We start from the raw sequence: 12,227 nt of genomic DNA on the forward strand, positions 1-12,227 counted from the left end.
ATACTGAAGGTACCTGGAGGTCCAGTGGGTGTCCGCTTGGGCACCAAACACTGGAGGCCCCTAAAATCAGTGGCTACGTTTGACCATATGGTCCTTAGCATCTGGGCTCTGCTGCCGTGAAAGGTGTCTGCCCTGCCGTTGGAGATTGCCGATGGGCATCTCTAGTGCCCTTGCTGAGGACTTACCTTTGGTTTTGGTTTCTTGCATTCCGTGGTAATGCCCCTTTGGCTGGGTTCCTGCCATAGCAAATTAGCAGTTTATAACTGGCTTTAATCTGCCCTCCAACCACAAGGATACTCTGGTGGTTAAGGCACAAGGCTGAGTGCTGTAACCATCCGCGGTCAGTTCCTGGCGTGGCCACGAACCTCCTGTGACCTTGAAGTCCCATTGGCCTGGTTCAGCCTCTTCTGCAGAGATACCTTTTCCGTGGGGAGTCTGAACAGAGCTCCATAAGGAATCCCTCACTTGGATGATTAAGCATAGATGGTTCTAATGTTACTTTGGAAACAATTTGGGGGAAGGAGGAAATACATTAGCAAAAATAATGTGATTTAGGTGTGAGTTTTGCACCCTCTTGCCCTCAGACTTTTATAGAAAATTGGTAACAGCTGAATACCTGCAGAGAGGCACAGTACATGCCACTTCTGCAAACTCCTACATCCAACTCCATACTCCCTCTGGCGTGGTGATGGGAGGATGGAGATCTCCTCTGGGGTTGTTCCTGCCTCACCAATGGATGTCTGCAGAGCACCCAAGTGTTCTGTCTGTTGTGGGAATTTTCTGGTCTGTTTTTTGGAATTTCCGTTGGTTTAGGGGTTTGTGTTCAGCAGTGCTGGGAGTGAATAAAACTAAACATTGACTGAGTGAAAGGGCAGAACTGATGAGTGTTGAAGTGCTGAGAAGGCTGGAGGGGAAAAAAAGCCTTTGGTTAAGAAGCTTGTAGCTGCAAACAGGAATGCAAACTTTTCCTTTAAGGAATAGCAGAGAGTTGGTTGTCAGCCAGCTGAGTTGCAAATTAGCCAATCAGAGGCAGCCAAAGCAATCCATGGTAATCTGACAGCACAGAAAATATGCTATAAATATCAGGGGAAGGCTAAAATCTCCTTTCCCAGCCTCACAGGCCTGTTTGAGATTGATGTCTAAGCCCTGGGGTTAAAAGCATCCAAGGACAATGCTTTAATACCCAGTACCTGCAGCTGCCCTCCCATGGGGTTTTATTACTGTACTCTTTACTTATAGATACATTGTTCTTGCCCATGTTGCTTCACCACTAGGGGATGTTTCCTCAGTAATTTCCATGGCCATGTGCTAATGCTTCACTAGATAAGTTTCCTGTGTTTGACCCTGTAGTCCTTACTTAGGCAAATTGAGTTCAAGCAGAGTTTTGCTGGCACAATAACTGCAAATTCAGTTGCTACTAAAACTCTAATGGAAACGTAGTGAGAGCTGGGTTAAATGTACCGTTTCATAGACTGTTCCCAGGTTTAACAATGAAGTTGCAGAGACACGTGGCAGGCCATGGAATATGTTGGATTTTGCAGGGCAAATTCACTGGTGCTCTCAGACTGCTTTGGGCCACCCCATGGCACAAGGAACCATGAGCCATGGTTTGTGCGACTGGAATGGGGCAAGACAGATAGTGTCCTGATGAGTCTTCCCCTGTCAGTACAGTAACAGGCTCAACACCAAAGAACAGAGAGAAAAATAAGTATGCAAATGACTGGGGTGCCCTTGGAAAGCAGTGACTCTGAAAAGGAGCGTGGACAAGTAACTACTGAACATGAGCTGCCGGTACAATGCTGGGACACAACGGCTCATGTGATCCTCGGCTGTAGAATGGGGCGTAGTGTGAGCAGGAGCGGGGAGGTAGATGGCATTGGTGAGCCCGATGCAGGGCTATTGCGTACAGCGCTGGTGTCCCCATTGAAAACTGGAGAGGGTGCAGAAAAGAGCCACAAAAATGATTGTAGGTCTGGAGAAAATGCCTTACCACGAGCCATTTGAAGAGCTCAGTCTCTTAGTTATCAAAACGAAGAATGAGATTATAGACTAGAAGAGCTTTCACATGGAGAAAATACCAGGTACTAAGGGGCTCTGTGATCTAGCAAAGGAAGGCAAAACAAGACCCAATGGCTGGACGCTGCTGCTGACATATTCAAATTAGAAATAAGGCAATTTGTTACCAGTGAGGGAGATGAGCCGTTGGCACAAACTCCCAAGGGCAGTGGTGGATTTTCCGTGTCAGTGTCTCAGATCAAGACCGGCTGCCTTTCTGGAAGAACTGCTGTAGCCAACCACAAGTTATTGAGCTCAGTACAGGGGGAACTGGGTGAAATGTAATGGTCTGACTGGATGAGCTCATGGTCCTTCTAGCCTTGAACTCTATGAACCTGCCAGGTGGAGCAGGCACTGTTTGCAATACAGTGGTAATCTAGACACCTGATAAAACAAGCTTTGCTTTTAAATCTTTGTAAACAGACTTCCAGGGGCAGAGCACCTGGTCCTACACACTTTACTTAGGCAAAAGGCCAGCGCCCCGTGTCCTGTTTAGCAGCACTGCCAGGCGAGTAGAGCGTGGACAGCCTTCCCAGTGAGAGACTGGTGTTAATGAGCAGCTGCTGAAGATATGTCTTGAAGATTAGCTGGGGAAGTAGGGCGCTCAGCAGAGCAATAGAGGTGTCTAAGCAACATTCACACTTGGAGCAGTCCATCTTGGAATGGGGAGGGGATTTCTGCAGCAGTGCCTTCACAAGCCACAGTAATATGTAATGCATATATATATGCACACACAATCATTATATAAATTGATCATGTATGTTTATTATACATTTATAATGTATAGTTAACGGTAATAACAACTTAATCTTTTACTTAGTGGGACTTCTGGCAATCTTTGCTTTCAACAATTCCCTTGAAGTTTGGTTTGTGTTCAGTTGTGCTCACATGCAGCAGTTCTCTTAAGTGTCTGTCTGTCAAAATGGATCAGTGCTTGGATTTCACATGTTTTGAGTGTCGAGAAAACAGTCTCACAAAGATAGGTCAAGGCAAACATCGAGATTAACTTTAGGGCCGCAACTCTGATGTTGGTGTATTTGTCTTTTGGTACAGATTTCCAGAAAGTAAGGGTCCCCTCTGTCTCCTGAACTGATTTCAATCTGTCATCTTCCAAAAGTTCTATTATTTCCATCTGGGAAGTTGCTTCATCAGTGACTAAAGGGGGCTTCAGACAATTGGCTTCAGCACTAAAGGGGTTAGTCAGAAATCTGATTTGAGGTCTTTTCTCTGCAAATCTTGGAATCTTTCCTCAAAATTGTCCTTAAGATCTTTAATCACAATCGCATACCTAGTTGTGGTCCGTTTTAGGGGTTCTGCTGCATCTTCTTTTGATCTGGCTGGAAGTTGTGACGTTGAGGAAAAGTGTGTCAGCTCTCCCTCAAGCATTTGTCTATGAAACAACTGCAGTTTGTTCATGAACGCAAATATGCCTTGCACTAGATCAGACAGCAACTGGAATTGTCCTTGTAAGTCCACATTTAGTTTATTCAGTCTTCATCCAGTTCTTCAATTAGATTTTGAAATTGTCTGTGATTGAGTGCATTTCACAATGTGCAAGACAGGTTTCATGACGTGATCAAATTTGAGACTTTTAGATACCCGTTGCTCCCGATGAATAATACAGTAAAATGTCCAAAATTTGGGAAAGCTCTTGTCAGACTTACAAAGCCCTACTAATCCATTCGCAGATCTGCACATGGATAGAGCCCCGTCCGTTGCAATGGCAATGAGCTTCTGTAAAGGCAATTGGCTTTTCGCAACTACCAACATCAATGCCTCCCTGAGATCTTGTCCACGAGTTCTGTCCTTTAGTGACACAATATCAAGGAATTCTTCCCGTACAACACAGTTGTCAGACACAGTCCAGACAAATACCAATAGTAAGATTTATCCTGTACATCGGACGACTCGTCCAAAGTGATGCTCAAATATTCACACTGCAGAAGTTGCGAGCGCAGTTGCGATTTGATGTCACTGTCCAGGCCAGACATTTTCTTCTGTAGATTCTCGTTCTCTGGTGACAGGATTGAAATCACATCAGTGAGGCATGTTTTTATAAGCTCTCCTTCAGAATAGGGCTTTTTTGCATGGGCTATGTGCCAGGAGGCTAATGTTACAGTCTGCGATCGGTTGGCAAATCTGTGAAGTACTGGGCCTCTACATCTGTTTGTTTTTTCAAAGTTTTCAGTTTTAAAGTGCGGAGTTCAGAACCTTGTGAGAATTCTTGATCCATATGTGCATGGCTAGAAGCGAAATGACGCTGCAAGTTTGAGAGATACACGTCTGGCAAAGAAGACACATGGCCTTACTATTACGTTCAATGAAAAGGTACTTATTCTCCCACTTCTGTTGGAAGCCTCGATTTTTCATCTGTGTATTTTCTTTTCTGTTTGCACTTGCCTTCCATTGTTAGATGGTGTAAGAAAAATTTTGATTAAACATTTCCACACCTAACTAGTCACCGTGTGCTTTATTCAAGGAGACACCGGTGCTGGCCAGGGGGTGCTGGACCCAACTCTGTTCCAGGCCCCGCCCCCACTCCACCCCTTTCCCCAAGTCCCCACCCCCATCTCTGCCCCACCTCTTCCCACCCCCTCATCTGAGTGAGCGGTGTCCTCGCTCCTCCCCCCTCTGAGCCTCCTGCAAAACAGCTGATTGTGGTGGGCGGGAGGCACGGGAGAGGGCAGAGGAGGCGCTGATGGGGAGGGGGCCGCTAGTGGGCGGGAGCCGCTGGGGGAGGGAGGGATGGCTGATAGGGCTGCCAATAGGTGCTGAGCACCCACCATTTTCCCCCAGAGTCGGCTCCTATCAGGAGCCACATATCTTCTGAAGGGCTGCATGCGGCCACAGGTTGCCCCCTCCCCTTCCCCCCACCTAGAGAGTGTGGAACTTTCTAGACCTGTCAGTTTGGCACTGCAGCAGCAAGAAGACCATCTACTCAATTTGGTATGGATTTGTGTGTGTCTATTCCTAGCACATCAAAACTTTTCAGAACTTAACTCCCCTTACCCCTGGCAACTGTGAGTGGGAGCTCTTCTTCTTTATTGCTTCCTAGGAAAGGAAGGAAAACCCTAATGTGGCAGGAACTCTTTTCCTTCACCTCCTGATCTGCAGCAAGCAGGCCACTGATTTGTAAGGACAGGACATTAGGCAGAGATGTATTTCATTTAACAAAGTGTTATTATTATAAACTTAGAGTTATTATTTCAGCAATATTCCTCTGAACGCTAGAGCTGGTCAAACATTTTCAGCTGAAAGATTTGTTTTGACAAACAATGGCTTTTCAATTACAGAGCAGTTTTTGCAAAACAATTTTCAGTTTTGTCAAAAACTCAGTTTTTTTGTCAAAAATATAATCCCTCTAAAGCCAACTTTTATTTTGTTTTCCAGTTGTTGAATCCATCCCCCGAATTTTTCATCTTTTGAGGGGAGGTTAACGAGAACCTCCAAAATTTTGATGAAAACTAAAAGTATTTTATTTTCATATTTGTCAAATAATTTCCTGACCAGCTCTACTGAATACTACTGTCTGAAATCGGTCAGATGTGATTTTGCAGGATGTAAATCTAGTGCCATTAGCTTTGTAGTAGGTTACACATAATTGCTGTGTGTGGGATGCTCAAAGGGGAAGGTTTGAATAATTCATCTGATGAGTCATCTCTCTTTCCATTGAAAAGCTCACAAAGGAGCATTAGGAGATTCGGAGGATCAGTGACTGCTACCCTCAGAAAGTTTCTCTCACCAACAGAAGTTGGTCCAATAAAATAAATTACTTACCCACCTTGTCTCTCTAGTATCCTGGCTGGGACCAACACGGCTACAACACCACTGCATACCCTTGGAACAAACACTCTGAAATAGGCCTTCCTCAGAAAAAACCTGCATCTTATGTACTGTAGCCAGGCCAAATTCTGCTCTCAGTTATGGGCTTGCAAGTCCCTTTGAAATGATCCTCTGAGCAGTCCCATTTGGGTAGTCCAGGGACAGATGCTTGCACCCATGTAATGGAGAACAGTATTTGGCCCTCTCTACAAATTGTCTGCTTGGGTAAGATGGGACAATTGCAGGATTAAGGGCAGAGGGAAAGTTGGCCAAGTGATCTTAACTGAGTTTCTCCATACTTTCAAATGTTTGCTTTGTTTTTAACGTGGAGCCTGCGCCTTGATTTCCAGGCTCCCTAATGTTAAGTTTCTTGTTTTTTCAGAAATCTACTGTAGTATTTGATGGCGTTCCCCCCTGAAGTAAGTGATATTGGGGAAAACAACTTAACTTCAGATGAGCAAAGTTTCTGTCTGGGGATATAACTGAGAACTGCATCCCTCCCTGCACTGGCAAAGATACAGCTGCAGGAGTCATCAGTCCTTCTGTGTCTGGGCATAATGCACTAAGCCCCCACTGGGGCCACCGGGCTGTTCTCAAGGTGAACTATGCCTTCCTGTGACACCTTTGTCCTTGGCCGCTGTCAGAGACACGCACAGGATGGATTAGGTAACTCACAGGTCTGTTGCTGTATGGCAAATTCTAGCTCATGGACACAGTGGTTGTATATTATTAGGACTCTACCAAATTCACGTCCATTTTCATCAATTTTACAGTCACAGGCTTTTAAAAATGATCAATTTCATGGGTTCAGATATTTACCCCTGAAATTTCACGGTGTTGTAACCCTGGTGGTCCTGATCCAGAAAAGGACTATGGGCTATTGTAGGTGGGGTCATGGGATTGCCCCCCTCACTTTGGTGCTGCTGCTGCTGCCAGAGGTGCTGCCTTAAAAACTGGGCAGCCGGAGAGCAGTGGGCAGCGCAGATGGGAGGGTCACATGGCATTGGTGGGGGTCATCACTCTTTTGGGAAGCAGGACATGGTCGGAGCCCCGGCTGGGGCACCCCCAGCCCTACCCCTCCCCAGCAGATTTCACTGGGGAGATCAGATTTCATGGTCCATGATGTGTCTTTCATGGCTGTGAATGTGGTAGGGTCCTATATATTATCCTATATATTACTGGCCAAATGTTGAGCAGAAGCACAATGACTTCTTTCATGTCCTCTCAATCCTCTTTTCTGGGTTTCTGTTTCTTTAGTAAGATTTTATTATTTGACAAATAGCCTGGGTTTCACTGCATGGCCTATCCCAGAGGTTACACAAGTGGATGCAAATTTCCCCCAAATGTCCCTTGCCCCACAGTTAGGAGCGCACCTTTCCCTCTGCCTCGCCATGTGAGCCATAGAGTTTAAAACCAGAAGGGACCACCACGTCATCTAGTCTGACCTCCTGTATATCACAGGCCACCAGCCCCAGCTGGCACCTGCACCTTAAACCCACCTACTTGCAAGGGATTTTTTACTGCTCGGCCAGCTTTTCATACAAACGAGTCATCTGCTTGGCATTTCCAGTTGTAAGCTGTGCCAAATATAGATCCTTTCCCCCAACACCTTTAGGGATTGCTCCTGAGTGACTAAAATGCATACAGAGTCTGCAGCTCCCTGCCAGGAGACATCTGACAATGCTGTTGTCATCCTTAGGCACAGCATGTCCCAGCAGGTCCAGGAAGCATGCTAAATATCACACATGCACATGTGTGAGTTGGCTGCCTTACTCAGCTCACAGAAACATTGGCTTCTCATTGGAAATCCTAAGACCTGGAGAAACACTGTAAGAGGTAATAGACCATTCACTTGGTCTTGGAAAGTTGGGCTGCTTGCCGAGATGAGAAATACCATTGTGATTCTAAAAGGCTCTGCCAATGGGTAATCCTTATCATGATGTTCCCGTTATGCCTCTGGTGTTTAGGGCAGCGACGAAGCTCCTTGTAAGGTAACTCCCTTCTCTTCATGTGCCAATATATTTATGCCTGTATCTGTATTTTCCACTCCATGCATCTGAAGAAGTGGGTTTTTTACCCATGAAAGCTTATGCCCAAATAAATCTGTTAGTCTTCAAGGTGCCACTGGACTCCTCGTTGTTTTTGTGGATACAGACTAACATGGCTACCCCTCTGATACTCCACTCCTATCTGTTTCTGGCAAGTCTTTCAATGGTCCCACAGCTGTGCCCAGGTTTTTCAGCTCAGCTTCCACAGCTCTTCACCATGTTGTTTTTGGGCGGCCTCGTTTTCACTTGCCTTCAGATGTCCATTTATTGCTACTCTGGTGATGGAATCAGTTTCCATCCAAAGCACATGGCCAATCCATCTCCAATGCCTCCTGGCAATGATGGTGCTCAGATCCTCTTGGCTGCACTGTGTCCATAGATCTTGGTTTGAGATTGTTCTGGGCCAAAAGATAGGGAGGATTTTCCTGAGGCAGTTTGTATGGAATGAAGACAGTTTGGACATGTCATACTTTCTCATTCCCCAGCATTCTGCACTATAAAGTAATTTTGAAAGTACACAGCTCTGATAACGCTTGAGTTTGGTTTTGGTTTTGGTTTTGTATGTTGATGATTTCCAGATTGTATTTAAGCTCCTGAAAGTGTTCCTGGCTTTATTGATATTGTTCTAGATGTCCCGGCTTGTTCCACCTCCTGGCTGATGGTGCTTCCCAAGTGTGTGAATGTTTCTACATTGGTGAGACCATAATCCTCTATCCGTACTGGTGATGGTGCGGCAATATTAAAGGCCATGATATCGGTCTTACTGCTGTTGATTTTCAGTCCAGTTTGCTGGCTGAATGCGTTGAGTCGAGTTGTTTTTTCTTGTATGTGGTTTTTGGTTTTTCTTGCCAATAGGTAAGGCAGATGCGTTTTAGACACACTGAGCTGTGAGACTCATTACAACGTGCTGAATAGCTCTGTTAAAATAAATCCCATACCAGCGTCTCCATGATAGAGCCTGCATTTTTACAGTGTTATAATGCAGACACAACCAATCTGCTACTGGCTGCCACTGGGTATACTTGGCAAAATAGATGATGTTTATCCTTCTGTAATAAGAATTAACTTGGCAGATTTGTGTTACAGGACAGCTTTACTGAAAGAATAACACACCAGTAGACGTGACCCATAACAGACAATATAGGGCCAGATTCTGCCATCCTTGGGTTTGCAGAGTACCCTGTGAGCAGCCCCATTTAAACCAGTGTAGATATCATGGAGTACAGTATTACTCTGGGTGAGCAAGGATGGTAAAAATCCGGCTTAAAATGGTGATGTTAATACATAATCATTTATATTTATTTAGTGCTTTTCACCTCCTGGGGTCCCGAAGTACAAACTTCCAGGCCAGTCAGTAAGTCAGTAAGTTACATTTTTAATAAAACAAAACAACCAGAAAATCTGGACACACTCAACCCCAAGTCAACCTTAACTCTCCTCCATAGCCCTGATCACCATTCATCCCCTTGCTTACCACTGCAGGGCACAGATCCCCACTGGCCCAAAGAAAACTCCACACACTGGCTTGTAAATTGCCAGACCAGCCACTAATTAAGACCCAGAGACCAGATGCTTTCCAACCTTCACCGCCTGGGCCAGAGACCGCAACACCTCACATTTTATTCTTAACGCATGGCCCTGTACTTGCAGAATCTGTAAATTCCTTCGATCCAGTCCATTTGGCTGGTGGAGTTTGCAGATTCCATCAGCTACACTCGCAGAGTTAGTAAAGTTCATGAGGCATAGGAAGAAATGTCTAAATATCCCCAGGATGGAGCAGAGAATTTACAGGCTCCAATGTTTGTAACAATTTATTCCAGAACGAACCACCCAGTCCGATCCAGCAGGAGCAGCAGTGGAAGTAGACAAGGTTTTAACTATCTTAAGTGAAATCCTGGCTCCATTTAAACTGATGAGAGTTTTGCCATTGACTCTAGCGTTTCACTTGAGGATGTTTAGCCTGGCCTAGTATCAGCTGACTACCCGACTTGTGCTTAGTCCACTAGCACACAGAGCTTCCCAGGCATGTCACTCCGTTTCCCCAGTCGTACAGTCTGTAAACTCAGTCTGTATGGAACTTTCACTATAACATTCACTATCACCAAGTGCCATGAGCATCTCACTGGGGCGGTAACACAATGGCCTTCTGCAGGAGTGAGAGGCAGCCAGGTAAATAAAGCCTACACTAAAAGAAGAACAGGAGGACTTGTGGCACCTTAGAGACTAACAAATTTATTAGAGCATAAGCTTTCGTGGACTACAGCCCACTTCTTCGGATGCATATAGAATGGAACATATATTGAGGAGATATATATACACACATACAGAGAGCATAAACAGGTGGGAGTTGTCTTACCACCTCTGAGAGGCCAATTGATTAAGAGAAAAAAACTTTTGAAGTGATAATCAAGCTAGCCCAGTACAGACAGACAGTTAGATAACAGGTGTGAGAATACTTACAAGGGGAGATAGATTCAATGTTTGTAATGGCTCAGCCATTCCCAGTCCTTATTCAAACCGGAGTTGATTGTGTCTAGTTTGCATATCAATTCTAGCTCAGCAGTTTCTCGTTGGAGTCTGTTTTTGAAGTTTTTCTGTTGTAATATAGCCACCCGCAGGTCTGTCACTGAATGACCAGACAGGTTAAAGTGTTCTCCCACTGGTTTTTGAGTATTTTGATTCCTGATGTCAGATTTGTGTCCATTAATTCTTTTGCGGAGAGACTGTCCGGTTTGGCCAATGTACATGGCAGAGGGGCATTGCTGGCACATGATGGCATATATCACATTGGTAGATGTGCAGGTGAACGAGCCCCTGATGGTATGGCTGACGTGATTAGGTCCTACACTGAGCTTCTTATCGCCGCTTCATGTTTTCTTCCCTCTTTAAGGTGTGGCTCAGTTATTCTTGATCTCCATGTTGCATAGCTGCACCTTCTGAAGTGGGAGAGCCCTTCACACTGGAATGTCGAAGGGGAACTTTCCTTTTATGACCTAGAAATGCCTTGCAATTGAATTCCAGGTGATGAGGAGGCAGGTGCTTTTGCATATGCAGTTGTTGGCAGCTGTGATGGGCTGTGGCAGGCTCACTGGAGGGGCCCTCCTTTCGATGTGGGACTTGGCTTTAATTTCCTCTGATAGCCGTTTCTGTCAGAGCTGCTTGTGAAGGAGGCACTTGGGTTAATGTGGCCTAACGATGAAAGATGTGCTGATCAGAAAGTATGAACGGGAAGAGACGAAAAGGGACCTTGTTTGGCCACGTTCTTTTTATTAAATTATATTTTTCTTAGATGTTAAGACCAGAAGGGATCAGTAAGATCATCTAGTCTGACCTCCTGCATGACACAGGCCAGAGAACCTCACCCGGTGATCCCTGCATAATTTTCATGTGACATACTATTCATGCCCACTGCAAGAACTTTCACAGGATTAGAACCATTCTAAGCCAGGATCTTACCCCTAACCCAATAAACCTCTTTACATTGCAAAATGCAACAAAATCAAATACAGTAGGGTGTAGCAAATTGCCTTTTGATAGCATGTCAGGTAGCACTCCAACATGTTACCCTTTTATTACATATTACACACACATATTTTGCCAGTGGGTTTCACAGCTATTTGCTGACAGAAGAGGAATGGTGAGACTCTGGATTCTTGGGTTCCATTCCAGGCTCTGGAGGAAGTGTTCTCCAATGGGCACAGACTCTTCTGCCCATTTCCCACCAGCTTGACCCCTTCTGCCCCAGGTCAAAGACACCCTGTCTTTGTCTCAGTCCTCACCTACTCAGTCCCAGTCTCCACTCCTCAGGCTTATTAACCCAGACCCAGTCTCCTGGTTGAGCATTGTCTCACTGTACAAGTCCCAGTCTCCCCCGACTCCCCGTCTCTCCTTTCCTCACACCCAGTCCCAGGCTCCTGCCCAGGCAGCCCCATTCCCCACTCCCCACACCGTGTTCAATCTGTCTCTCCCATGCACCTCCTCCCTGGCTTGTCTCAGTCTGTTTGTCCAGTCAGTCCCAGTTCTCCCCCAGCACCCATGATCTTTGTCAGATCTGTCGACCCTCTCCTTCTTCCCCTGTTCCTTCCAAGAGTGGTTCCTAATGCCATGTCTTTGTCCAGCTAGTCCCACTCTCTCACTTCCGCCCCCAGCTCTCGTCTGATCTCTGTGACCCCTCCAGTCAATTGGGGTCGCAGTCCTGCTCTCATTTCCCTCACTGGCACCAGTCCCGAGCTCTCTCTCTAACTTTCAGGCACAGTTTCTCTCCCTGCTCCAGTCTCAGGCCATGTCTCCACTACAGCTTAT

This window comes from Trachemys scripta, chromosome 5, assembly GCF_013100865.1.
Source record: "Trachemys scripta elegans isolate TJP31775 chromosome 5, CAS_Tse_1.0, whole genome shotgun sequence".
NCBI classification, from domain to species: Eukaryota; Metazoa; Chordata; order Testudines; family Emydidae; genus Trachemys; species Trachemys scripta.